Raw genomic sequence first — 27,210 nt, 5'->3', positions numbered from 1 at the left:
CATTTTACAGAGGAGGAAACAGAGGCAAACAGGCTTAAGTGACTTGTCCAGGTCACCCAGCTTGTTAAGCGTCTGAGGCCAGATTTGAGCACGGAAGTCCTCCTGACTCCAGGCCCAGCACTACATCCACTACACCACTAGCTGCCCAGCTCAGTATGGCCAACAGGCAATTGGTGATGGGAGACTGAAAGTCAGGAGAGAGGTCAGGGCTGGATAAGTAGATTTGAAAATCATTTGCATAGAGATGTCAATTACCAATGAACCCATAAGAGCTGATGAGATCATCAAGAAAGAGTCGGTGAAAAGTGACTTAAAGGAAGATTCAGCAAAGGAGACTGGCAAGGAACAACAGGTCACCATAAAAAAAAACCTAGAGGGGGACAGTATCCAGGAGAAAAGGCTGTAAAAAGGTGGAGAAGGGGGAGGACTGAGAAAAGTTCACTAAACTTGGCAATTAATATATGAAGATCAACTGTGAATGACTTGGCTCTTCTCAGTAATACAATGATCCCCTGGAGATAGAACTGATGGGGTCTGAATGCAGATCAAAGTACACTATTTTCCACTTTCTTTATTTTTTCATGTTTTTTTTTTCCTTTTGGGTCTGGGTCTTCTTTTACAACATGACTAATATAGTAATATGTTTTGCATGGTTGCACATGTATAACCTATATCAAATTGCTTACTGTCGGGGGAAGGGGACAGGTGAAGGAGGGAGGGAGAAAATTTGGAAGTCAAAAATTTTTTAATAATAAATGTTAAAAACTGTCTTTGAATGTAATTTGGAAAAAATTATCTAAAAATTTTTAAAAGATTTGGCAATTAACAATAATAGCTAACATCTATATAGTACCTACTATGTGCCCGGCACTGTGCTATGCATTTTATAATTATTATATCATTTGAGCCTTCATAACCATAATAGTGAGGCAGACACTATTATTCACTTTTTACAGTTGAGAAAACGGAAGCAAACAGAGGTTAAATGACCTGCTCAGCGTCACACAGCTACAAGTATATGAGGCTGGATTTGAACTCAGGTCTTCCTGACTCCAGGCTCTACCCAACCAAGTCACCTCTACTGAGGGAAGGGGAAGGGGGAGGGGGAAAGACACATGGTTAGAGTTCTGCCTTAGGAAGATCACTTTGACAAGGTAGAGAGAGACAAGAGGCAGGCCAACCCACTAGCAGGTACTGCAACAGTCCAGGCATGAAGTGATAGCAGGCTTGGGCCTGGTAGGGGCAGCGACAGAGCAGGCAGCTTTCAAAGTCACAGTGATCTAATTCTATCCTTAGAAAGGAAGGGCTCAGATTCTTAAAATCTGGCCAATAGTTCAGATTTTTCAAAGCTCATCCACTTCAACAAGTGTTTCAATAAACCTTGTCTCTGACTGAAAGAAGGCTTGAGTCTAATTCTTTCAAGGATTTTTGCCCTTGAGTTTGGGGCTCCCAGCACCTCTAGACCTCAATAGGAGAACAGAAGTGAGCAATCGAGCTTTTTTAAATAGGGTTTGCAGGTACTGACTCCAGGATGTGCTCGACACGCCCCACTGGGCATCAGCTGGACTGCGTGGCTGTGATGGGGGGCACCCATGGGAATGACCTCTCGGGGATCTACATGGTGAAGCACTGACTACAGGACCCTTCTGAGCTACAGAGGAGGACCTTCAGAGATACCCTTCCTGGCCAGCCACAAAGCACTGCATGAGCTATGCAAGTCGGGACCTGAAGGGAAGCTTGAAAGGGCCTTCCTCATGGGCTTAGGAGATCAACCAGCTCTTTGGTCCAAGAGGCTCGGCTGACGCCTTCGACTTCATTTTCGACCTTTACAACACAACCTCCAATATGGCGGCCTGCCTAATCTCGGAATCCGAGGAAAATGTCTTCACTATGCACATATATCACTATATCCAGAAACACACTCAGGGCCCTTGTCCAATCTATCTATATGGTTGTCCTGGACAGGAAAACTTTTCCCTCCTATCAGTAGCCAAGAACGGCCCGGGCCTGGAGCTGGGCCCCCAGAAACATGGGGTGCTTCAAGCTGATATCTTGTCTCATGAGAGAGCCCTGATGGCTTGTGGTCTGGACTTCACTGACCTCTTCAACCAGGGTACTTCATTCCCTGCTTCTGACATTGTGGCTTATAAGGTCATAGAGGCCAGGGATTTTCCTCGGTCTTCTGGGGGTGGGGGTGGGGGGTTGTTGGGATTTGTCCATCCCCAGCTTCAGGACAAAGATTTCCTTCCTCTGAAGACAGGAGACCCCATTTTTCAGCTCTTCAGTGGAGAAGAGATCTACGAGGATGATTCCACCATCTACCTGGCCTTCATCAATGTGGCTGCCTACTATGAGAAAGGAGTGGCTTTCTACAAGATGAAAAAATGCACATTCTCCATCCCACCTTTAGAAGCCCCAGTGGCATCAGGCCCCTGATTACTCAGGGACCAGGTCGAGAGTGAACAGCCTATGTGGGAAAAAAATCGCATTGATATTGGGAGAACTGTCAACTTGGCCCAGCCATTCAGGAAAGCAATTTGGAACACTGCCCCAAAAGTTTTTAAAAGTTATTAAACATACCCTTTGACTCAGCTGCAACTCTGCCTAGGCCCCAAAGAGATCAGAGAAAGAGGAAAAGGATCTATCCATACACAAATATTTATAGGAAAACCTGTGAAGACTCATCCAAACTGATGCAGAGTGAGGTAAGCAGAACCAGGAGAATAATTTAGACAATAACAGCAACATTGTAACAACAACTTTGAAAGACTCGGGAAGTCTGATCAACTCAGGGACCAACCATGATTCCAGAGAAGTCATGTTAACACTTCTGATGGCAAAGTGAATGACTCAGAGTGCCGACCAATGCCTTTTTTTTTCTGGTGGAACAATGCTAATAAGGAAATTTGTTTTGATCAACTATACATATTTGTAACTGGAAAAATAAAAAGAAAAATAAAAGAAAGGAAGGAAGGCTGGACACAGCAGAGACCTGCAGTTTCATACGCAATCCTCTTCTCATGTTCTATTACGTATACAGAAGTGTTTGTTTTACTTAGTGCTTCAGCTCAAAAATTTTAAAAAGAATTTAAAAAAGAAAAGAAAATGGGATTGGAAAGGGGAGAGATGGAAGCCAAACCAATCTGGAGGTTTTTATAATAATCCAGGCAAGATTATAAGGGTCTAAATGGAGATCATCTTTTACACAGTGAGAAGCTCTGGAACCACCCACAGATCACAGAACATGACAGCATCAGTCACCTACACTCTCTGTATACTGTACATGGTGTCTCCCCAACATTCAGGAAGGGGCCACTTCCTTTTTTGTCTGGGTGTCCCCGGGGCTGGCACACAGTTGGTACTTAATAATCACCTGACTGGAATCAGGGAAGCATCCCAGTGCTGGGGCAAGAAGCAGGGATGATCTGAGATTAGATGATGGCCCAGTTACGTGGCTCCTGCTCCAATGGCCTGGGATTGAGCACTGGAGCAGCATAAACAAGGCCGAAGGGGTTCAAGGGTGGAAAAGAGGGGAGAACCAGATGACCTGGTCAATGACAGGGTCAAGAGTTGAGCTTAGGAATGGCCTGGGAGAGTGACTGTAGCCCACAGTGAGGATGGAGATATGCTGTAGGAGGAGGAAGGCAGAGAAAGAGGCCAAAGGAAGCTCAGAGGCAGTCTAGTCCTACCCCTGTTTGAAGAAGAGTCGCAGCATCTCCTACCTGGCTGCTCAGCTGCGGATCAAATCAGCTCTGAAACACCTGCTCCTCAGCAGCCCTCTGCCTCTGAGGACACCAGGGCCCAGGTCCTCCACTTCAGGGGGTGCCCAGGGCAGATGGCTTATCATGTCCCACCTGGCTGCAGGACTTCCTCAGCCCCTGCAAAGGACACTGCCCCCCCCTTCTTTCCTTCCACTCCCCAACTTCTTTTTTATGTCTTGTCTTCCTACAGTTACATCAGGAGCTCCTTGAACAAGGCTATCTGTCACCTTTCTCTGTATCCTCAGCACTTAGGATGGTGCCTGGAACATGGTACACAGCAGGCATTGAATAAATGTCTACTGACTGACCCTCTACTACATACACTTGACAAAAAGTGGGAAATTTCAGAACTCAGCTTATTACGGTGGTACAATTAAGAGTGATACTGAGGCCTTTGACATATCGAATATTTAAGACAAAAAAAATAGGAAAGTAAAATGTACATGAAGTACCAACTTCCCCCTTCTTAGTATGTTTATCTATAAGCCACCTATAAATTTATACAAAATTATTTCAGAACACAAGAGTCATTGGAAATCTCACTGCAAGGTTTATAACTGCCAAAAATGATTTCTAAAATCCATTTCTATTCACAAGAATAAGAGCCATTCCCCAATCGATAAATGATGAAAGGACATGAATAAGTAGTTTGAAGAGGAAGACATCCAAACTATCAATAGTCATATTAAAAAAATGCTCTCAGGGCGGAGCCAACATGGCAGCTAGAAAGCAGGGACTTGCTTAAGCTCCCCACCAAATCTCGCCAAACACCTGTAAAAAATAGCTCTGAACAAATTCTAGAGCTGCGGAACCCATGAAATAGCAGAGGGAAACAGACCTTCAGCCCAGGAGAGCCTGGATGGTGGCAGGGAAAGGTCTATCACACGGTGCTGAGAGCAGAGGGCAGTACAGCGTGGGCCGTGCCAGGACAGGACAGACCCAGAGTTAGCCAGCTGGAAGAGGCCTTGGGGCCATGAAACAGTGAGCTGTGACAGTTACCAGACTTCTCAACCCATAAATGCCAAAGAGCAGGTAAGGGGGAAACTGCGGGATCGAGTTCAGAGCGGTCCGGCCACCAGTTCTGGGGGTGGGGGTCATGTAGCAATGGCGGTAGCAGCAGCAAGAAGCTCCTGAGGCTGCCTCCAGATTGTCAGCGTTAGCGGCTTCCCAAGTCCCTGGCTCACACGGTGGGAGGAATCTAGCAGCAGATCAGAGTGGGAATGCAAGGAGCACTTTGTGGGCACAAAGGCAGATTCTCTTGCTGTACCCTGCCTGGATCTGTATTGTGGTCCTGGTTGGCAGTTCTTGGGGGAGGAGGAGTGCTTTGGTGACAGAGCCTGGGGTGACAGTGGAGAAGAAGTAGCTCTGAAAACAGCAGTGCTTGGACCCTAAAGCTTGGGACAAAGTACTCTCTATTCTACAAGCAGTCACATCCTGACAAAAAGCTCAAGTAGTTGGCTGGGAACATGAACAGGCAGCGAAAACGAACTCAGATGCAAACTCTAGATTCCTTTTTTGTCGACAAAGAAGATCAAATCATACAGCCAGAAGATGTCAACAAAGTCAAAGAGCCTACATCAAAAGCCTCCAAGAACGATATGAATTGGGCTCAAGCCATGGAAGAGCTCAAAAAGCATTTGGAAAAGGAAGTTAGAGAAGTAGAGGAAAAATTGGGAAGAAAAATGAGAGGGATGCAAGAAAACCATGAAAAACAAGTCAACAACTTGTTAAAGGAGACCCAAAAAAATACTGAAGAAAATAACACCTTAAAAAAATAGACTAACCCAAATGTCAAAAGAGTTCCAAAAAGCCTTGAAAGGTAGAATTAGCCAAATGGAAAAGGAGGTCCAAAAGACCACAGAAGAAAATACTACCTTAAAAATTAGATTGGAGCAAGTGGAAGCTAGTGACTTTAGGAGAAATCAAGATATTATAAAACAGAACCAAAGGAATGAAAAAATGGAAGACAATGTGAAATATCTCATTGGAAAAACCACTGACCTGAAAAATAGATCCAGGAGAGATATTTTAAAAATTATTGGACTACCTGAAAGCCATGATCAAAAAAACAGCCTAGACATTATCTTTCAAGAAATTATCAAGGAAAACTGCCCTGATATTCTAGAACCAGAGGGTAAAATAGAAATTGAAAGAATCCACCAATCGCCCCTTGAAAAAGATCCCAAAAAGAAAACTCCTAGGAACATTGTTGCCAAATTCCAGAGTTTCCAGGTCAAGGAGAGAATACTGCAAGCAGCCAGAAAGAAACAATTTGAATATTGTGGAAACACAATCAGAATAATACAAGATTTAGCAGCTTCTACATTAAGGGACTTAAGGGCTTGGAATATGATATTCTGGGGGTCAAAAGAGCTAGGATTAAAACCAAGAAGCACCTAGCAAAACTGAGTATAATGCTCCAAGGCAAAATATAGACTTTCAATAAAATAGAGGACTTTCAAGCTTTCTCAATGAAAAGACCAGAGCTGAATAGAAAATCTTACTTTCAAATACAAGAATCAAGAGAAGCATGAAAAGGTAAACAAGAAAGACAATTCATACGGGACTTACTAAAGTTGAACTGTTATGTTTACATTCCTACATGGAAAGATGATGTGTATAATTCATGAGACCTTTCTCAGTATTAGGGGAGTTGAAGGAAATATAGACAGAGGGCACAGGATGAGTTGAATATGAAGGGATGATATCTAAAAAAATAAAATAAATTTAAGGGGTGAGAGGAATATATTGAGAGAGGGAGAAAGGGAGAGATAGAATGGGATAAATTATCTCACATAAAAATGGCAAGAAAAAGAAGTTCTGTTGGAAGGGAAGATGAGACAGGTGAGGGGGAATGAGCGAATCTTACTCTCATTGGATTCAACTTGAGGAGGGAATAACATACACACTCAATTGGGTATCTTACTCCACAGGTGTAACCAGAATGGCTTTTGTTTTCTTTGAATGACTCAGCTTACCTCATTGAGCCTCTGGACACTGCGGCTTGCTCTTCCGGGGCAGGAGGCCCGGGGAGCATGCCGGGAAGCAGACAACTTCCTGTGTGAGGAGTCATGGGGCTGGCTGAGGGGAGGTGTTAACCTCTACCCTAGGGGGAGGGGCCAACTCAGGAACCAATCGGCCCTGGTCATTCGGGCGGAGCTTGATGATGTCAGAGACCCTATAAGAGGGGAGAGGACAGCTCGGAGAGTTTTTTTCTCTCTCTCTTTCCTTTTCCGGTTGGAGCCAGCGACAGTTACAACGACCGTTACAGAGGCAGTTACGACAGTTACATCGTCAGTTTCAGTTGCAGCTTCAGTTTCAGAAACAGACACAGCTGAGGCAGGAGCTGCCAGCAGCAGAGCTGATCTACGGGAGGAAGCTGAACAAAGACTTCAGTCCAGTGGGTAATCTTATTACCATCAAGGGGGAAACATGATTTTGCTTTACGCAATCATGTTTCTCTGTAGCCTCCTGGTTACTCTTTCAAGGCGTACTTATTGGGCCTGGAAGATTATGACCAACATATCAAAATGGGGTTGCTGGTTCATGGGTTGGTTACTGTTGAGCCTAAATAAATGTTTTGATTCTTCTGCCTTCTACTTTGAGAGTTTCTTCTATCCGGCGATTCCGAACCTTTCAGACATGTTTATGATCCTCTTTGAGATTATAAACTCTGCCCTCCTGATACATTTGGCGTCACGAACAGGATCGCTAGGTATAAGATCTCTATTTAGAAGCAGAACAATTCCAGAGGAGGAAATGAATATCCCAGGATGGGAGGATCCATTTTATTCCTCCCTAGCAAAAGAATTGGCTAAAAAAGCTGGACCATGTGAAAACTGGGAACCAAGGCTACGGAGAGGAGATCCTAGGGATTTGGAAAAGTGTTTACGAGAAGTTGGGATTCAGTCAGGGGCATCACTATCTAGGCAAAGCTGGATAGTGTTATCAGCCTACCGGCTAGTATACGAAAGATTGAGATTAAGTGAAAGACATGGGGGCACTCCTACCCCACAGGAAGAAGGGAAATCTCAGATAGCAGAAGACCAAACTGACTCAAATGAGAACTTTTCTATTAATGTGGCTAAGAGCAACAGGAGACCAAAAAAGCCCAGAGTGCATTTCAACCCAGCCCAGAAAGAGCCGGCTGAGGCACAAAACACTACTGGGGTTCAGGATGTGCCTCACACAGAGAATAGGAGATGGTTAAATGATCAGACAAGGGCTCGACCCATACAAAGGAGGAAGACAGAAACCCGAGGTGAAGATTCAGTTACAAGGGAAATTCAGGAAGATTTCTCACCGCAAGAGGTCACAGATATTTTGAGTAGATTCAGCCAAAGAATAGGAGAACCATTGATATCTTGGATGGTAAGACTCAGTGATCAAGGGGCCAGTGGAATATCAGTAGATGGGACAGACTGCATGAGATTCATAGGTATCAGCCATGATCCTCTAGTTCAACAAGCTTTTAGGGAACATCATCAGCAAGAAGATGGTGATAGCAGGACTACTCTGTTGGCATTAGCCGCTGTGGGATGCAATAAGAGATATAATACTGATTCTATGTGGCCCACTGAGCACAGACCCTGGTATTCACTTAGAGATTGTATCATGAGACTAAAGGAGGAGGTAATGAAGACTGCCATTATGATAGGAACTGCAGACAAATATTACAATGATCCAATGGGACTGCCTCATAGGAATTTAATAATTAGGACAGCTCCCCCTGCTTATAAACACCTAATTTTGAATTTATTGCTTGGAGAAGTAGGGAGCCGTCTTACAACAGTGATAAATAAGATTTTACAGTTATATGACTTAGGTGACTGGGGAAGGGATAGATCTCCTCGAGAGAGAAGAGTGAATAACCAGCAAACTTGGCGCCAAAGGAGAGTAACAAGGAAAGAAATGTTTACTGCTTTATTGAGAGCAGGGGTAGGTTTTGAAATGATAGATGGAATTCCAACCAATGAATTATATAGAATGTACAGGAATAGAGGACTTGATAACACGAGAAATAGGGAAATAAGAACTGCTCCTGCAAGCCTACAAGCCACTCAGACTGAAGGTGACCTTGTGTGATTAACGGATGAAAACTTGTACATCTGGAGAAAGGCTGGGAGGACAATCCTAGTCTCTATCTAGGGTGGGATCCTCTTGGCTTCCTCATTATGTTCCTTTTGAAAAGAAACATTTCCCACCTGAGTTTGGCTCTGATGTTGGATCTTTGCATAACTGAAATCTCAACCAAACTTGAGATGATTTTATTTGAAGAATTATAGTCCATACTTGTCTATTCTTTCTGTCCTTTGTTTTGGCTAACCTTGTTGCTAGTTTTGTTTCCTTCAGGCTTAAGCACCCTGCACTTTCCGGTGACTGCCTAAGCATGTAGCATTCTTGGAATTCCTGCCAGCTCGTTAAAGAAATGACCTCTGGAATGGGACTTTTTGGGGGCAGGGCCATCTCTACATCCAATTTCAGCATGAAGAAGCTATGGAAAATGAGACCTTCACCCCTCACCCCAAGATTTTGAGCCCCAATCGTTCAAGGGGGGTGGAAATGATGATAGTGTTCTGTTTACTTATTTTGTGTTATCCTTGCTGTGTTGTTTTATTGTTATGATATTATTGATCCTATGTAATGGATACAAGGATTTAGGGGTGGACATTTGAATTATTAATAATTATTTTGGGGATGATTGATTGAAGAGATTATTTTGCTGGGATCTAGGGGTGGATCGCATTTGAATCGTTAACCAATGTTTGGGAATGTCACTGAATGATATGTTTTGCTTTATAATGAATGATATGTTTTAGTTTCCTTTGTAATTGGATCACAATGTATGTTCTAGGATACATGGCTGATTAGATTATGTATCCTATAACAAGGGGTGGAGTGTAACCAGAATGGCTTTTGTTTTCTTTGAATGACTCAGCTTACCTCATTGAGCCTCTGGACACTGCGGCTTGCTCTTCCGGGGCAGGAGGCCCGGGGAGCATGCCGGGAAGCAGACAACTTCCTGTGTGAGGAGTCATGGGGCTGGCTGAGGGGAGGTGTTAACCTCTACCCTAGGGGGAGGGGCCAACTCAGGAACCAATCGGCCCTGGTCATTCGGGCGGAGCTTGATGATGTCAGAGACCCTATAAGAGGGGAGAGGACAGCTCGGAGAGTTTTTTTCTCTCTCTCTTTCCTTTTCCGGTTGGAGCCAGCGACAGTTACAACGACCGTTACAGAGGCAGTTACGACAGTTACATCGTCAGTTTCAGTTGCAGCTTCAGTTTCAGAAACAGACACAGCTGAGGCAGGAGCTGCCAGCAGCAGAGCTGATCTACGGGAGGAAGCTGAACAAAGACTTCAGTCCAGTGGGTAATCTTATTACCATCAAGGGGGAAACATGATTTTGCTTTACGCAATCATGTTTCTCTGTAGCCTCCTGGTTACTCTTTCAAGGCGTACTTATTGGGCCTGGAAGATTATGACCAACATATCAAAATGGGGTTGCTGGTTCATGGGTTGGTTACTGTTGAGCCTAAATAAATGTTTTGATTCTTCTGCCTTCTACTTTGAGAGTTTCTTCTATCCGGCGATTCCGAACCTTTCAGACATGTTTATGATCCTCTTTGAGATTATAAACTCTGCCCTCCTGATACATTAGGAAAGTAAGGGGAAGGGGATAAAAAAAAGGGAGGGGATGATAGAAGGGAGGGCATATAGGGGAAGGAGGTAATCAAAAGCAAATACATTTGAAAAGGGACAGAGTCAAGGAAGAAACTGAATAAAGGGGGACAAGATAGGATGGAAGGAAATATAGTTAGCCTTTCATAACACAAGCATTGTGGAAGTGTTTTGCATAATGATACATGTGTGATCTATGTTGAATTGCTTGCCTTCCTAGGGAGGGTGGGTGGGAAGGGAAGAGGGGAGAGAATTTGGAACTCAAAGTTTTAAAAGCAGATGCTTAAAAAAATTTTTTTTGCATGCAGCTGGGAAACAAAATATATAGGGAATGGGGCACAGAAATCTATCCTGCCCTACAAGAAAGTAAGGGGAAAGGAGACGGGGCGGGGAGGAATGGGGTGAAAGAGGGTAGGGCTGATTGGGGAACGAGGCAATCAGAATATATGCCATCTTGGAATGGGGGGAGGGTAGAAATGGGGAGAAAATTTGTAACTCAAAATCTTGTAGAAATCAATGTTGAAAACCAAAATATTAAATAAAATATATACAAAAAATGCTCTCAATCATTAACAGAGAAATGCAAATTAAAACAACACCGAGGAACCACCTCACATCCATCACATTGGCTAAGATGACAGAAAAGGAAAATGACAAATGCTGGAGGAAAAGTGGGATAATAGGTACACTAATACAATGCTGGTGGACCTGTAATAGTCCAACATTCTGAAAAGTAATTTGGAACTATGCTCAAAAAGCTATAAAACATTCAGACCTTTGACCCAGCAAATACCACTACCACAGTCCTATCATACAGAGCTCAAAGAAAGAGAAAAGATACCCATATGTACAAACATATTTGTAGCAGATCTTTTTGCTATGGCAAAGAAGCAGACACTGAAGGGATGCCCATCAATTAGGGAATGGCTGAACAAGCTGTGGTATATGATAGTGATGGAATATTACTGTGCTACAAAAAATGATAAAAGGGACCGTTTCAGAGAAACCTGGAAAGACTTGAATGAACTGATGCAAAGTGAACTGAGGAGAAACAGGAGAACAATTTACACAGCAGCAGCAATACTGTAAAGATAGCCAACTTCAAAAGACATAGTAATTCTGAACAACACAACGGAACAATCCACAGTTCCAAAGGACTCATGATGAAACATGATTTAAACATAAAGTGTGACACCATAAGCAAATGGTACGAGAGGAAGGATTAGTTTATCTGTCAGATCAATGAAGAAGGGAAGAATTTTTGACCAAACAAGAGATAGAGAGCATTATAACATGTAAAATGGATAATTTTGATTATATTAAATTTAAAAGGCTTTGCACAAACAAAACCAATGCAACCAAGATTAGAAGAAAAGCAGAAAATTGAGAAACAATTTTTACAGCAAGTGTCTCTTATAAAGGCCTCATTTCTCAGATATAGAGAACTGAGTCAAATTCATAAGAATACAAGTCATTCCCCAATTGATAAATAGTTAAAGGATATGAACAGGCAGTTTTCAGATGAAGAAATCAAAGCTATCTATAGTCATATGAAATGATTAAGGAAATGCAAATTAAACAAATCTGAAGTATCATCTCACATCTATCAGATTGGCTAACATGACAAAACAGGAAAATGATAAATGTTGGAGAGGATGTGGGAAAATTGGGTCATTAATGCACTGCTGGTAGAGTTGTGAACTGATCCAACCATTCTGGAGAGCAATTTGCAACTATATAGAAAGGGCAATCTAACAGTACATACCCTTTGATCCAGCTACTAGGTCTGTATCCCAAGGAGATAATAAATAAGGGAAAAGGACTTACATGTACAGATCTTACATAGCAGATTTTTTTGTGGTGGCAAAGAAGTGGAAATAGAGGGGATGCCCATCAATTGGGGAATGGCTGAACAAGCTATGATACATGAATGTAATGGAATACTATTGTTCCACAAGAAATGATAAGCAGCCAGATTTCAGAAAAACCTGGAAAGACTTACATGAACTGATGTTGAGTGAAGTAAGCAGAACCATTGTGTAATGATCAACTATGATTGACTTAGCTCTTCTCAGCAATACAATGATCCAAGACAGTTCCGAGGACTCATGATGGAAAATGCTATCCACATCCAGACAAAGAACTGATGAGTCTGATTGCAGATCAAAGCATACTATTTTCATTTTCTTTTTTGTGTGTGGTTTTTTTCTTTTGGTCTGTTTCTTCTTTCACAACATGACTAATATGAAAATGTTTTATACGATTGCATATATATAACCTATACCAAGTTGCTTACCATTTTAGGGAGAGGGAAGGGAAGGAGAGAGAAAACTTGGAACTCAAAATTTTTTTAAAATGAATGTTAAAAACTGTCTTTACATGTAATTGGAAAAAAATATATACTTTTTTTTAAAAAGGAGCAGCAGCAGCCTAGGAAGTCTCCCATGCCTTAAGCACCACAGTCTCCCATGTCACCAAACTCATGGTTCCAAAAGCAGGATCAGTCCCATGGTCATTGCCAACACCTGGGTTCCAAAGTCACCAAACCCACCAACTCCATCCCTTCCCCACCAAGGTGGCCACACCCAGGGTTTCTAACATCACTGGGCAAAGATACTAATTCCAAGACTACACAAACAGATGCTTCCAGACTGAAGGGCTCATCTGACTTCTAAACCACAGTTCTTATAGCCAGGTCATCCTCATTCACTATTTGGCAGCAATATAGCAAATGGTGAGACACAAAGTACAAAGAGTGAAAGCTGAGCACAGCCTCCCTACCCCCAGCTCATTAGGAAAATGCAGTATCAAAATAAGAGAATGTCCAAGTTGGGAGGGCCCTTGGACGTCTGCCAGTCCAATCGTTTCAGCCTGCAAGTAAAGAAATGAAGGTGCAGGGGGAATTAAGGGACCCATGCCACTCAAGTCTCCACCGTGGATCAATGCCCTCGAGGACTCCTTATGGAATCCAAGTTCCAGCCCCTCCCCTTCTCACTGGGTGAATGAGCCTGACAAGTCACTTTCCCTTAGCACCTCAAGGAGGCAGCAGGATATAGTGCAATGAACTCACTGACCTTTCCCACTGAACCTGGGTGGAGCCCCATCGTGGCTCTGCCACTCTCTGGAGGGCCCTCAGCTTCCCCACTGGACTTGAGGGCCTGCAGGCCCCGCCTGCTGGAGGGGGAAGAGGCAAAGAAGGAGGAGGCTGGAGCAGTCAGCACACACCCAGAAAGCCAAGCAGCTGAGCCTGCCTGTCTGGGGAAGGGGAGCTTCCTCCCACAGGTCACACTTGGGGCTCATTTCTACCTTCTCCTCCCATCCCCTTAGCTCTGCTCCCAGAGCTAGCACCCTCACTATCCTCCCAAGGGTCCTTATCAGCTCTCACCTAGACCTGGATGACTGCCAGGCGAAGTCCCACATATTCTGGAAGCACAGCTCTGACCATCTCTGACACTTCTCACTCAGACACTCAGACAACTCTTGGCTGTATGACCCTGGGCAAGTCACTTCACCCTGTTTGCCTCAGTTTCCTCATCTGTAACATGAACTGGAGAAGGAAATGGTAAACCACTCCAGTGTCTCTGCCAAGAAAACCCCAAATGGGGTCACAGAGAGTCAAATGAGACTAAAGAACACCTCCATCTGGCTTGCAAGCTACCTTGGTAGCCTCACTATACATAACTTCCTTTCACATACTCTTCAGTCCAGCCACTGGGCACTTGACACTCCATCTCACATCTCTGGGCCTTTGCCCAGGTTGGTCCTCATGCCTGGAATGCCGTCCCTGAATAATGGTGCTGAATAATGCTCACCAACTGCCTGATTAGCTTCAGACTACACTCTGGAGTTCTTTGTCCCTTTAAAACCTCAGCTTCTCCACTAACATAGCAGAACAAGTCCTCTGACCTTGACTGTTTCCCAGTGAGAATGAGGGAGGGAAAGACATGCTTAGAAAATCACAATTATGACAAAGTCTCTATGGATGAATGATTTAAGCTGGACAAAGGTGTGTGGGATCAGGAAGGGCTACAGTAATCACAACTAGGAAGCACAGATTAAGCCCCTTTTGTGGTATGGCAAGGGGGCTGAACAGCGTCACTCAATCAGCACCCACTGATTAGGCTCCATATGCCCACAGGCACTGCAGGAACGAGTGAGGGCCCCTCTGCGCAATGCCTGGATGGCCATGTCTGGAGGAGCTGGAAGGCTTTCCGTTCCACTCCTGGCATCACGAATCACTTGGTGCCTCCAGCTGATAATAACACACAAAACTAACAGGCCCAGAGGCCACCTCTGCAGCCCTCTGGGAGGGTGGAGCCATGGGGCTCCAAGACCTTTACAACCACACGGCAGGGGGTAAAAGGGGTGCAGGAAGAGGGAGGCAGACCCTGAGGCCCTTGCATCCCCAAGTCACCGTGCAGTGGCCATGCTAGGCTCAGGAGTCCACTCAAGAGCAGGTGCCCCTCACCTGGTGTCACTGACCTCTGCTCCCCTCTCCTTCCCCTACCTTCCCAAGGAAAGCACTAAGCAGCTCTTTCCCTGACTCCACCAAGCTTTAGTTCATCTGTCTCTGAGGCTAGACTTGAGGGGAAGAGGGGGCAGAACGGGGTTGGATTCATTGGTCTGAATCTTTTTTCTAAATTTAAAAAGGACAAACTGCCAAGATAGCATTACAATGAGTCACTGAGGGTTTTTCAAAAAAGTCTGTGCTAATGGAATCTGGCTACATGAAGCTCCAGATGACTTGGGACCAGTGGAATTTTCTCGATTAAGAGTAAGTAAGATGAAACTCTTTCCACCATGCCTCTGTCTCCCACAAAAGCAGTTTCTTCAGTGATAGTTAAGGACATCCCCATCTCATCTGCCACCACCTCCAGTCACCATGGAGCTCCCTGCCTTTCCATGTTTGTTTACCAGAATGAAGACAGTTCCCTGCTCTGCTCTGCTGTGGAAAAAGAAATTTGGACAAAATGAGTCAAAGATGTGTTTCAATGAATAAGCAACACGTGTGCTTGAAAAGCGGAAACTGATGAGCTCCAGCTATGAACAAGACAATTCCTAAAAAGAGTTTGTAAAAGCCTCCACTTGCCAGCAGCTGAACCTAAGATCACATTTAATAAAGAGGGATGTAAATTCAAAAAATCAATTTTACAAATACAGGATAAGGAAGGCAAGTCTAGACAGAAGTTCATCTGAAGAAGATCTGGGGGTTTAAGTGGACTAGAAGCAAATATTCATTAACCAGTGGCAAACTGACCACATCTATCTTGGGCTGCATTGGGAAAGGATGGAGGCCGGAGCTGAGAAAGATCCTTCAGAAAAGCTCATCTTATAATCAGCAAAACGAAGGGCCTCAAATTCATGCCACATAAAGATTTACTGACAGAACTGGGGAGACAGCCTGGAGGATACTCTGTGGGAACAGGGATTCAGTCATCAAACACTGGGAGGGCAGTCAGTGGGGTCAGACTTGGTCCCCTAGGGAACAAGGGGTAAAAGGTAAAAAGGACGGAGGCAAAGAAAACTGTGCATACACTCAGGCTCCCCCCAAGAGGGAAGGGAGTGCATGAGCCTCCCCAGGGTTCTGTCAGCAAAGCCTGGAGGGGTCCCACCCAGGTGAGGGCAAGGCCCTGCTACACACTCGGTGAAATCAGCCATTCCACACAAAGACAGGTTGCCAGTTCTGGATCCAAAGGGCTTTTCTGTCAAATATCCATTTCATGAAAGGCAACTAAGTGGCCCCATAGATAGGCCTCCAGGTATGGATGCCGGAAGACCTGAGTTCAAACCTTGCCTCAGAAACTTCCTAGCTATGTGACCCTGTGCCTCAGTTTCCTCATCTGTAAAATGAGCTGGAGAAGGAAATGGCAAACCACGCCAGTGTCTCTGCCAAGAAAACCCCAAATGGGGTCATGAAGAGTCGGGCAGGACTCAAACAACTGAACAACAAAACCATTTCATGGTGTTCTTTCCAATGCAACTGTCAGACGCGGCCATTTCTCCCAATGTGTCTTCAGTTTATCAGTCGCTTATTTAATGAAGAATTAAAACCTCTCACCAAATGACAAAAACACAATTGCCTATGTTTGTGTCATGGTCTTTAACTGGCTGGGGGGGCGGGGCAGGCGCTGTCATTCATCTATTCTAACCACCTACTTAAAGGAATGTTTGTGAGTTTCAAAATGAGTCAGTTCTTAAGCCACAAAGCCATCCTGCCCCGTGTTTGGGTTTCCCCGACCCTTACTCAGATCCCCCTAAAAGCAGGTATTCTGCCTTAGTAAAGGGGGTGCTTCAATACGTGCCTCCCTCACCTTCAGTGACACCAGACGGGGTGCCTAATATTAGCATGTCCCAATCTAAATATAGCCAAGCATTTTCTTGGGCCTGCTTGGGGTTGGCTGGTGATCGCTGCTCCCTTGCAGTTAAACGAATCCCATCTGGGCCTTGTGCCCACCACTGCCTTCAGGACCAGTAGAGGGTACTTCACCTGGCAGGGCCTCAGTCTCCTCCGCTGTTATATGATGGTGCTGAATCAGATAATGTCTATGGTTTCTTCCAGCTCCTATGTTTTATGATACTCTGTTTGCTGGTAGGAAGCAGACATCACCCAGTATCTTATGTGTACTTAAGTGTTAGACTCCACATGATACCCAACAAATGTTCTAACAGGAACAACCTAGAATACTGCAATGTCCCCCATTACATTCTGGCATTTCATGGCCTTCAAGAAAGTAGTACAAAGTATTCTGAAAAAAATAACAAACTCCTTTGTCCAAGAACCTTAATGCTTCTGCAGAATAAAAGAACTAAAACCTAAAAAAAAAACCCAAAACCCCAGTTTCCCTGTGTGACTTTAGAATATCTTTTTTTAAAAAGGCAGATTTTTATAACTGGTCTTCCAGGTTGTCTACCACACATCATCTGAAAAGAAACAACAACACTGAATGATAATAGATGTAGAAGGAACATAAAAAACAGGCAGGTGAGAAGAGAGACATCTCAAATCCACACATCCAAAACTGGGCTTCTTATCTTTGCCCCAAAGGTTCCCATTTCTGTGGAGGCCCCACCATCCTAACAGCCAGACAGCTTCACACTTCTCCCTCCCTAGACTCCTGCAGGGCCAACCAAGTACCACAACTCATGGGTCTCCCTGCCTCCGCATGTCACCTCTTCTCTCTGCTAAGCCAGCTCCCACCTGAGTTCAGGCACTCCCTTAGGTGAAAGGTTAGGACAGAGGTTTTCTCATCTATTTCCCTGCCTCAACTCTTCCCTACTTCAAGCCACCTGCTGCCAAAATAATTTTTCCTTAAGCACAAATATGTTACTTTTCTGCTTAAAAGACTGTTGGAGTTCCTGATTGCCTCTAGGATAAAACAGAAACTCTTTGGTTCCTTCTTACAGACCTTCACAAGCTGGTCCCAGGCTATGTCCCTGGCCACAGACAACCATACTCCTCTCCACTAGTACGATGACCCAGTCCCACTGCTTTCTCTCTGTTGCTCCCACACAGCACTCACCTCCCACCTCCACACCTTTGTTCTTTATATTCCCTCCTCACTTCCACCTCATAGAAGCCCTTTCTTATTCCAAGATTCAAGCACTACCCTCTACAGTAAGCTTTTCCTAACTGCCACAACTGCTAAGCCCTTTCTCCCAAAATACCTTCTAATCTGCTACTTTGAATGTTATATATACATATAGATATGCACGCACACACACACACACGCACGCACGCACGCACATGCACGCGCACGCGCACACACACGCACGCGCACGCGCACACGCTATTTGTGAGTGGCGATTACTTCATCCTTTGTATTTGTATCTCCATTGCTCTGCATATAGTAAGCACTTAATAAATGCTTACTGGCTCGCTATGAACTTGGGGAAAATTTTGAAAATTAAATGCAATTAAAAAACAAAACAACCTTGCTAGGACTTATCACTATCATCTCCGGAGGGAAAAGATCCATTTAGCATAGTGACTGGTTCAAAGCCAGCACTTAACAAATGCTTGTTGACTGACTAAATGTATGAATAAATAAATAATGAAAAAGAAGCCATGCGCTGATGAGAGCTAGGTGCAGAAACTACTGAGAAAAGGAATGGAGTAAATGAACAGGCAGAAAATGAGTAGATCTGGCAAAGAAAGAGGCTGAAAGTCCAATCCCAAACTCCAAAGATCAGGTCAATCTAATACTGAAGACTATTTTTAGATTAATGGGAAAGTCCAGTGAAAAACTCGATCAGTGAGAGAGTGGCTATGGGGAGACAGGCAAGCTAATACACTGTGGGTGGAGCTGAGAATTTGGAAAACAACTTGGAATTGTGTAGGAAAATTATTAACTGCTCTTGCCCTTTGGCCCATCCCTCACTCTACTAATGAGCATTCCCCCCACCCAAGGGTTCCACATGTCACTGTGTTCCTGTCACTGAGGACAGCCAAACAAACTGTGGCCTATGAAGATGATGTTCCTGAGCTCCCTACGTGTAACAACAAATCTGAAGGATTTCGGGAAGCCCAGGAAGCTCTCTCTCTGAACTGATGCAAAGTGAAGAGAAGACAATAAAGTAAACAACACTGTCATGACCAAACTCGGACCCAGAGGCCGGCTGGTCACTGAGCTGCAATGTGGCATCCACTGTCCAAGGCAGGGAAGGCCAGGATTTACTCATATCTTTAATTTGGTCTTTTCTAGATGTGTTGGTTGAATTATCATCCACTTATTGCCTGGTAATACAGTTTTTACTGTATTCTTGTTATTAAATAAAACACCCCAAACAAACTTGCTACATTGTATATGATTGATTGTATAAGTTCTTTGACTCAGGATTATTCCCCTTCACTCAAAATGAGAGCTTCACTTTGCCTTTCTTTATACCCCTGGCATTTAACAACGTGACCAGCACCAAGAAGCCCTTGATAAATGCGCACTGCTAAATGGGAAGGAAATAAGCATTAGGTGCCACCTCTTGCTCTGGGGGCAGCTATAATTCTTTTTTTTTTTAATACTACCATTGCTTCCAAAAAGGCAGAACCACCTGACTCCCCCATGGCCCTCCCCACAATCACACAGTCAGTGATTGACTGATTAGACCAAATCTCCCTTCGCTGGTCTCCACTCCCTGCCTCCCCTAATTAGAATTTTCTTCTTTTTGAGGGCCCCAGACTATCTTGTTCTTGTATCTGAATCCCTAATGTTTAACACAATGCCTGGCCCATGAAGGTACTTATTAAGTGCTTTTTTAATTCATTCAGTAGTTAGTAATGCTGGGAATAAAAAGTGTCCACATAGAAACTATGGAAGAATGCTTTCCAAAAAAGTCTGAGTGAAAGAGGAAAATTCCAAACCACAAACAGGCAATGACATCAAAGTTGCCAACCATCCCTTTCCACCTTGGTATCAATCCTCGACCACCCCAACCCCTTGCTCACTCACTTCTCATCCAATCAGTTGCCAAGGGCTGTTTTTCCTACTTTTGTAACAGATCTTACCTAAGCTTCTGCTCTGCTCTGCTCTGACAGGGCCACTCCCTGGAGCAGACCCTCCTCACCTCATACCTGGACAACCGCAGAAGCCTTCAAGTTGGCCTCCCAGCCTCACAGCCAGTCTCACTCCTGTCCATGCTCCACTCAGCTTGCCAAAGCACAGCTCTGACTATGTATATCCCTCCCCTAATCAGCAAATTCCAATAGCACCCTATTAGCTCCAGCATGAGATAGAAAATCCTCTGTTTGTCTTTGAAAGCCTTTCATAAGCTGGTCCCTTCTCACTTTTCAGTCATGTTTCATTTTCCTCCCTTTCCCTGCGGTGACCCTGATCTCCTGGTTGTTCCTCTGTCTCCAGACTCTGGGCATTCTCTCAGGCTCTTCCCCATCCCTGGACGGCTCCCCTCGATGCCAGTGCCCCCCTCTGGGATCACCTCCAATTGATCCTCTATGCATCTTGTTTGTGTCGCTCCTTCATGACCCCAGGAGCTCCTTGGGAGTAGGGACTGTCTTCTGGCTTTCTTTGCCTCCCCAGTGCTTAGCACAGTGCCTGGCACATCATGAGCATCTGGCTGTTTCTCTTCCTTTCTGGGCATAAGAAGAGGTTCTCCTCACTGTGTGCTGATATGGGCAGTCAGTGAAATGTCTGTCTGACGGCCCAGCTTTGCTGAGGTAGAGGACCAGGGGGATGGTGGTATCTTGGGTGGTAACAAAGATAACGAGTTCCATTTTGGATATGTTGAGTTTAAGAGGTCCACTGGACTTCCAACTGGAAATGCTCAACAGGCAGATGGACATGTGAGCCTGAAGGCTGAGAGAGACATTAGAGCTGGATAGAGAGATCTGAGAATTATCTTCACAGAGGTAACAACTGAGTCCATGGGAGCTGATGAGATCACCAAGTGAAACAGGAGAGAAAGGGAAGAGAAGACCCCCATGAGTGGCTGACCTGGATGAAGACTGTAAGGGATGACTGAATTTTGTTTCCAAAGAAATCACATGAAGCATGATTTGTGAAATCTGAGGAGTCATGCTCGTGGCTGGCGTAAGAGATGAACTGACCGCAGTGGAGGGCGGTGGGACATGCTGGCCACCTGTTAATCAGCATGTCTACAGGCAGGCTCCCCTTCTTTTGTTCTGAGAAGGCCTTTCTTCTGTGCATCCAATGCTGCCAGACCAGGTGTGGCTCACCTAGGATGAGGTCCACCGACCCAGACCCTGTCTTAGATAATGAGACTCTTCTTACGGATGTCCTAGCTTGAATCTTGAACTCACAACTTTTGTGAACTCTCTTAGCAATTGAGAAAATTCCTTTCTCATGCTATGGAGATCATAAAATCTGATGCAGACATCCTGGGATGAGACTAAAAGCATTTTATGGCTTGACACTTCTTTACTAAACAAAGTATAAAGAAAGGGAGGATGAAGCCTGTGGGGGGAGGGGGGAGATGACCTTAATGTGGAAATGAGAGATGTAAGCTCGGGTGTTGACCCACATGGAGTGGGGTTGAGGTGTTTTTTGGATAGCTGTGAACCCCAAAATGCCTAGCCAATGGGATGCAGGGGAGGGAAATGCAAATCAGGATGAGTCTTAAATGGCTTTGTAATTGTCTGAAAGGGAGTGTCTCCCTATGGGTCACCTGGGTTCTCCTGACATCTCTGGCAAGAGAACGATTAATAAAATCTTTCCTTAATTCACTGAGGGCCATGTGGAGTTTTTTGGTAAGATGATTATTTCTCCCAAGATCAGTAAAGAAGACTTCAGAAGAAGCAGTAAGAGCAGTAACTGGAAGAGAGGCGCGCATCGGAAGAGGAGCAACCACAGGGTCAGAGGCTGCCAAGGAACGAAAGGGAAGAATGAAGAAAGGCTGACGGATCAAGGGATCCTTGGTGATTCTGGAGGAAGCAGCTTCAACCAAGAGAAAACAAAGAGAAATGGCCAAGATCTGAACAGATATTAATAATGTAACTGAAAACAAGGACACAAGTGAAATGAATGAGACCGAGAGCTGGTTGTTCTGAACAGCCAACAAAATAAATGGTTAGCCCTAAGCAAGGAAAGGAGAGAGAACCTAAATGATCAAAGGGAAAAATGAGAAGAGCTCATGGGAAGGCAGAGAGGCAGGGATACACAGGACGCCACAGTGATGTAGAAACCAGAAAATATCGACACAAACTTACCAAAAAAAAGAGGGGAGTACATAAGAATAAAAGAAGTCAAGAAATCATGAGACTATTGTATACATTTTGAAGAAAAAATATATTGCTGATACATCAACAGATCAGTCATCTTAACATGGACAAAGCCTCCCACAGTTCAGATCACAACCTATCCTCTTATCCTGCCTCATCCTTGGCCCATACACATTACAGGTTGGTTGGGTTTTTTTTTTTTAATTAAAAGTGCAGTCTATTTGTGAGTATTTAATATTTTGCTTTTGATTTGACCCATGAAACAAATATATAAAATATATTATTAAAATATATTTTAAACATAATTATGTAAATATATAATATATATTATTTAAAATTATCTATCAGAACCAGACAAAGATGCCTCAATGCCAGGAAATCAACACAAGACATACCACAACAAGAGAAAATAACATGATTTTATCATTACATTGAAAAAAAGGCTTCAATAAAATCCAACATTCCCTTGTCTTTTAAATTATTTTTTGTTATTCTGATTTCTCACAAACACCAAACATGAATATTTTCATATTAAAATAAGAGCAGAGAAGGAGGATGAAACCTGCTTATCTTTCTCCTCTCTATGAATCTTTTTCTGTGCATTTTCCACCTCTATGCATTTTGAATGATTCACTTACATTATTTTCTCTTGGGGGTGGGGGGCAGGAGGTTGCTATCACTAACCTCCCTCTCCCAACCAGCCTCCCTGCAAAAATGAAAAATCCTTCCCTGTAAAGCAAAACAAACCTACCCACTGGCCATTTGTGCACACGTATGTCTCTCTGTACACCCCTAGCCCAGGACCAGCACTTCTAGAGGTGGGCAGCAAGGCTGCATCACTGGACTTCTGGAGTCTTGGTTGGTCATTTCATAAGTCTCTCAAAGCTGTTTTTGTTGGGGGGGAGGGAGAGGGTGGGTTGTTTGCTTGATTTTACAGTGTTAAAGTCACTGGATAAATTATTCTCCTGGTTCTACTCACTTTATTCTGCAGACTGCCTTTTATCATTTCTTACAATGCAATAATATTCCATTAATTCACTTCCCATAATTTGCTCAGTCATTGATGGGTACCCTGTTAATTTCCAGTTCTTCATTACAACAAAAAGTGCTATTAATGTTTTTGTACATATGGGTTCTTCCCCTCTTTATCTAATCTCTTTGGGGATAGATGCCAAATAGAAGTACTGATATGTAAAAAAGTAATTGTCATTTACCTTTTTCATCTGATGGGTATAAGGTAGAACCTCAGCTATTTTGTTTTTATTTTATTACTAATGATTTGGGGCATTGTGATGGCTGATAACTAATTGCTAACATTTACATGGCACACACAGACATGGCGTACACAGTAAATGTGCCCAGCACTGTGCTAAGAGCTTCACGAGTATTATCTCATCTGATTCGATAACAATAACCCAGGCAAGGATAGGGATGGGGGCAGGGGTGCTATACTATCCTCATTTTACAGACGGGGAGACCAAAGCAAACAGAGGTTACCTGACACCCAGGGTGGTGCTGCCACTTGGGTCTTCCCAAGTCCAAACTCAGAGCTCAATCCACTGCCCCACCAGCTGCTCTGAAAGCTTGCTTTTCTGGAGAAACATAAACTGCCTGATCATATCTGCTGACCTTTGAAGTCTAGGAGAATGGTTCTTGCTCTGATATATCTACACTTGTTTCCTATCTATCTTAGATATAGAACCTTTATTTTAAAAAATTTTTTTTAAATTTGCTGCAGATTTTTCCAAGTTAACTATTTCTCTCCTAACTTTGGCTGCACTGATCTTGTACATGCATCTCTTTTCAATTTGTTGTAATCAAATTGTTTATTTTATCTTCCGTGAAACTCTTCAAGGCCTTGTTTGGTCAAGAACTCTCCCCCTAGCCAAGGACCGTTCTCTATCCTCTTTCTCCTGACCTCTCTGCAGACTGTGACTGCTGATCACCCTCCCTCCCCTCCCTCATACTCTCTTCTCTCCAGGTTTTTCTTCCTACCTATCTGACTGCTCCTTTTCAGTCTCCTTTGCTAGATTTTCATCCAGGTCACACAGGCTAATCAGGGATGTTCCCCAGGGTTCGGTCCTGGGTTCTCTTCTCTACCTTCTACCACAAGTTGACAGCCCACCCCCACCGTAACACTTCCAGCTTCCTTACTGTCCTCTCCCTTTGACCTGCTGGATCCTAGAGGGCAGGGAATCTTTCTTATTTGTCTCCTCAGCACTTAGCACTGTGCCTGGCACAGAGTAGGCACTTCATAAAAGTCTACAGAATTGAACGGAACTGAATTGTGGTCCTCTAGAATGTTCATTTTGCTGCAGGAAGACAGGACCTGTTTTCATTTTTGTCGGGGCTCCCGGGCCTGCTCAGCGCCTGACACAGACAAGCTTCACTTGAGGGATGGTCTCTGATCTTCCAGTTTTAGTTCTGGTCTTTCTTCAGCTGCCTTGTTTGCTGCTCTCGTTCCCTGCAAAGATCTGAGCGCTCAATGAAAGAAGGCTTTGGGAGGGCATTTAGTGCTCCATGCTCCAGCCTTGCAATAAGAGGGGTGAGGGAGCTGAGAAGGTGTGGAGTATCACAAGCTGAGTCACTCTGAGAGATGAGATTTCAGGCTATAGGAAAATAGAGTCAAAGTGCACTCACCTAAGGACGGACAAGAGAGATAAATACAAGGGAGTCTTTCTTTTTTTTGTGGGGGGGGCGGTAATGAGGGGTGGACAATAGCATCGAGAAGGAAATGCATTCCAGGCACAAGAGACAGCCTTTACAAAGACAAAAAATTAGGAGACAGAACATAGCAGGAAACAGCAAGAAAGCCAACTTGGTTGTTCCATGAAGTGTGCACCCAGATAGAAGAGACCCGGGGGAAGTAGAATCAGCAAGACTCGGCTATGATTGAATGGGGTGAGGAGTTAAGTAGGTGAAAATGACAGAGGGGGCTATTGTGACAGTGACAAGGTAGGAAGCTCAGAAGAGGGGCCAGATGAAGCATCTGAAACTCTAGGACCAGCCGCTGTCACCCAACCAGGGCAGAACATTGGAGGCTGTACCAAGGGATGAGCGGGATGAATTCAGAGACACCTGCAAAGACTTATATGAACTGATGCAAAGTGAATGAAGCAAGCAGAGCCAAGAAGACAATCTACACAATGACACGAAGACTGGAAATGGAAAGAACCAAACCAACATAAAATAAAACAAACTGAGTCTCCAAGACATACAGAACAAGCTCAGTCCCAAAGAAGAGGTGTGGGTAGACCCATCCGTCATGTCCTCTGCAGAGGCGGGGGTCCACAGGTCTGGAAAACTGGATGAAACATCTAACTTGTTTAATGTGTCACTAGGTTTTACTGATTTTCTTCTTTTTTTTTTTTTTGAAAAACACTGTGATGAGGAATGGGTGGAAAGGGGGAAGAAGAAACACACAGGTAAATCTCTGTTTTACAAACTTTTAAAGAGCATCTGAAGATGGGAATCTGGATATGCTGCTGCCAAGCCCAGGCTTTGGCACTATGCCATACTCACCAGACTGCATGTTGTAATTTGTTTTGAAAATCTCAAATGCACACCTCCTAACAGACATTCATTGTGTGTATTATGACCAGCCATAGCCTATATACCTTCCGACCTGAAGGGAAGTGCCAAGAGGACAGAGAACAGGTGTTAGCCAATGATAATGTCATGGCAGTGTAAAGAGCAAAGGGTTTGCAGTCGGAAGACCTGGGCTTTGAATGCCAAGTGTAGCCTTGAACAAGTCACTTAATCTTTTAGGGCCTTACCTTCATCAAGTGTCAAGGAAGGCACCTGGGCCAGATAGTCCCTTTTGCCCCAAATACAATTGATGATCCTAAGAGCTAGCATTTCTATAGAATTTTAAGGATTTCAAAGCACTAGCCAGATACTATCTCACAACTCTGAGATGTAGTGCTATCCCCACTTTGTTGGTGAGGAAACTGAAGTGGATGGGAGGTAGGGCAGGAGCTCAGGTGTTCTCAAGCCCAATCCAGCCCAGCTTCAGTCTGCTAGGCAGGGGTGGCCACATGTGGCCTCAAGGCCCTGGGTTCCCCACCCTGTGCCTGGGCCACCTGCTGAGGAATGTTTGTGAGTCACTGAACAAGGTCGATTTTGCCACCCTCATCCTTTCCGGTTTCATCAAGGATCCTCTAAATGATGACAATCAGGGCTCCAGGCTCCCAGCCTGACACACTCTCCCCCTCTCAAGACAGAATAACTCCTGAAATCCAGCCTACTACTTTTACAACGAAATCTGAAAACCAAAGGCATTCTTTCTCATGCAACTTCACTAGGCTAGAAATGCCTCAACCAGGAAATATTTCATCTGGATATTCTTCATGCTGGTTCCTGTATCTATATTTTTCTCCCAGTCACAGCTCAAGTGGGAAGGGCCTCACTGGCAGAAGTGACAGCTGGACTCCTGCAAAAACCTTCTGGCTGGTCTCTCTGCCTCCGGTGCATTCTCATTCAGCTACCACTGTGCTCTTCTTAGGTGACAAGCCCCTAATTCCATAAACCCCAGTGGCTCCCCATGACCCCCAGAAGCAAAGAAAAGGTCCGGTTTGGCTTTTCACGTCCTTCAGACTCTGGCCACCTCCTACCTTCTTCTTCTTCCATCCAACTCCCCAGCCCTCACCCTAGGATCCAGTGACCAGCCCCTGGCTGTTCTTCACACAAGACATTCCACCGTGCCCTAGGCCTTCTCATCACCCACTCCTGACTCCCTGGTTTCCCCTTTCCCTCTGGGGCCCTCTCTCTCAGACGATCTTCAGCTCATCCTGTCTGTGGTGGGTGTGCTCACAGACCCCATGAGACCAGGAGCTCCTCGGAAGCTGGACTTTGCCTTTCTTTATCCTCCATGACTAGCACGTTGTCAGTACAAATGCTTCTTGACTTGACAAACCCAACAAGCGGTCATCCAGCTATTGTAGGAAGACCTTCACTGAGAGGCGGCACACTGCCACAATGTATGGCACATTGTGGTTCAGTGGTTCGGTCATGTCCAGTTCTTCATGAGCCATAGGCCATCATATCCATGGGGTACTTGGTAAAGATTTGGGAGGGGTTTGCCAT

The 27,210-nt window shown here is 44.4% G+C and overlaps 1 protein-coding gene and 1 pseudogene across 11 annotated transcripts in view; one reads left to right on the top strand and one right to left on the bottom strand.

Moving 5' to 3' along the window:
* LRRFIP2 (LRR binding FLII interacting protein 2) overlaps positions 1–27,210 on the bottom strand; it is a 113,114-nt gene that overhangs the window by 74,346 nt on the left and 11,558 nt on the right. The window lies entirely within an intron of this gene.
* Positions 1,532–2,436, top strand: LOC118832322 (annotated as a pseudogene).

Source organism: Trichosurus vulpecula, chromosome 9 (assembly GCF_011100635.1).
Source record: "Trichosurus vulpecula isolate mTriVul1 chromosome 9, mTriVul1.pri, whole genome shotgun sequence".
In the NCBI taxonomy this organism is placed as follows: domain Eukaryota; kingdom Metazoa; phylum Chordata; class Mammalia; order Diprotodontia; family Phalangeridae; genus Trichosurus; species Trichosurus vulpecula.
The sequence above is the reverse complement of the archived record's forward strand: the minus strand, read 5'-3'. Positions and strand labels throughout refer to the sequence as shown.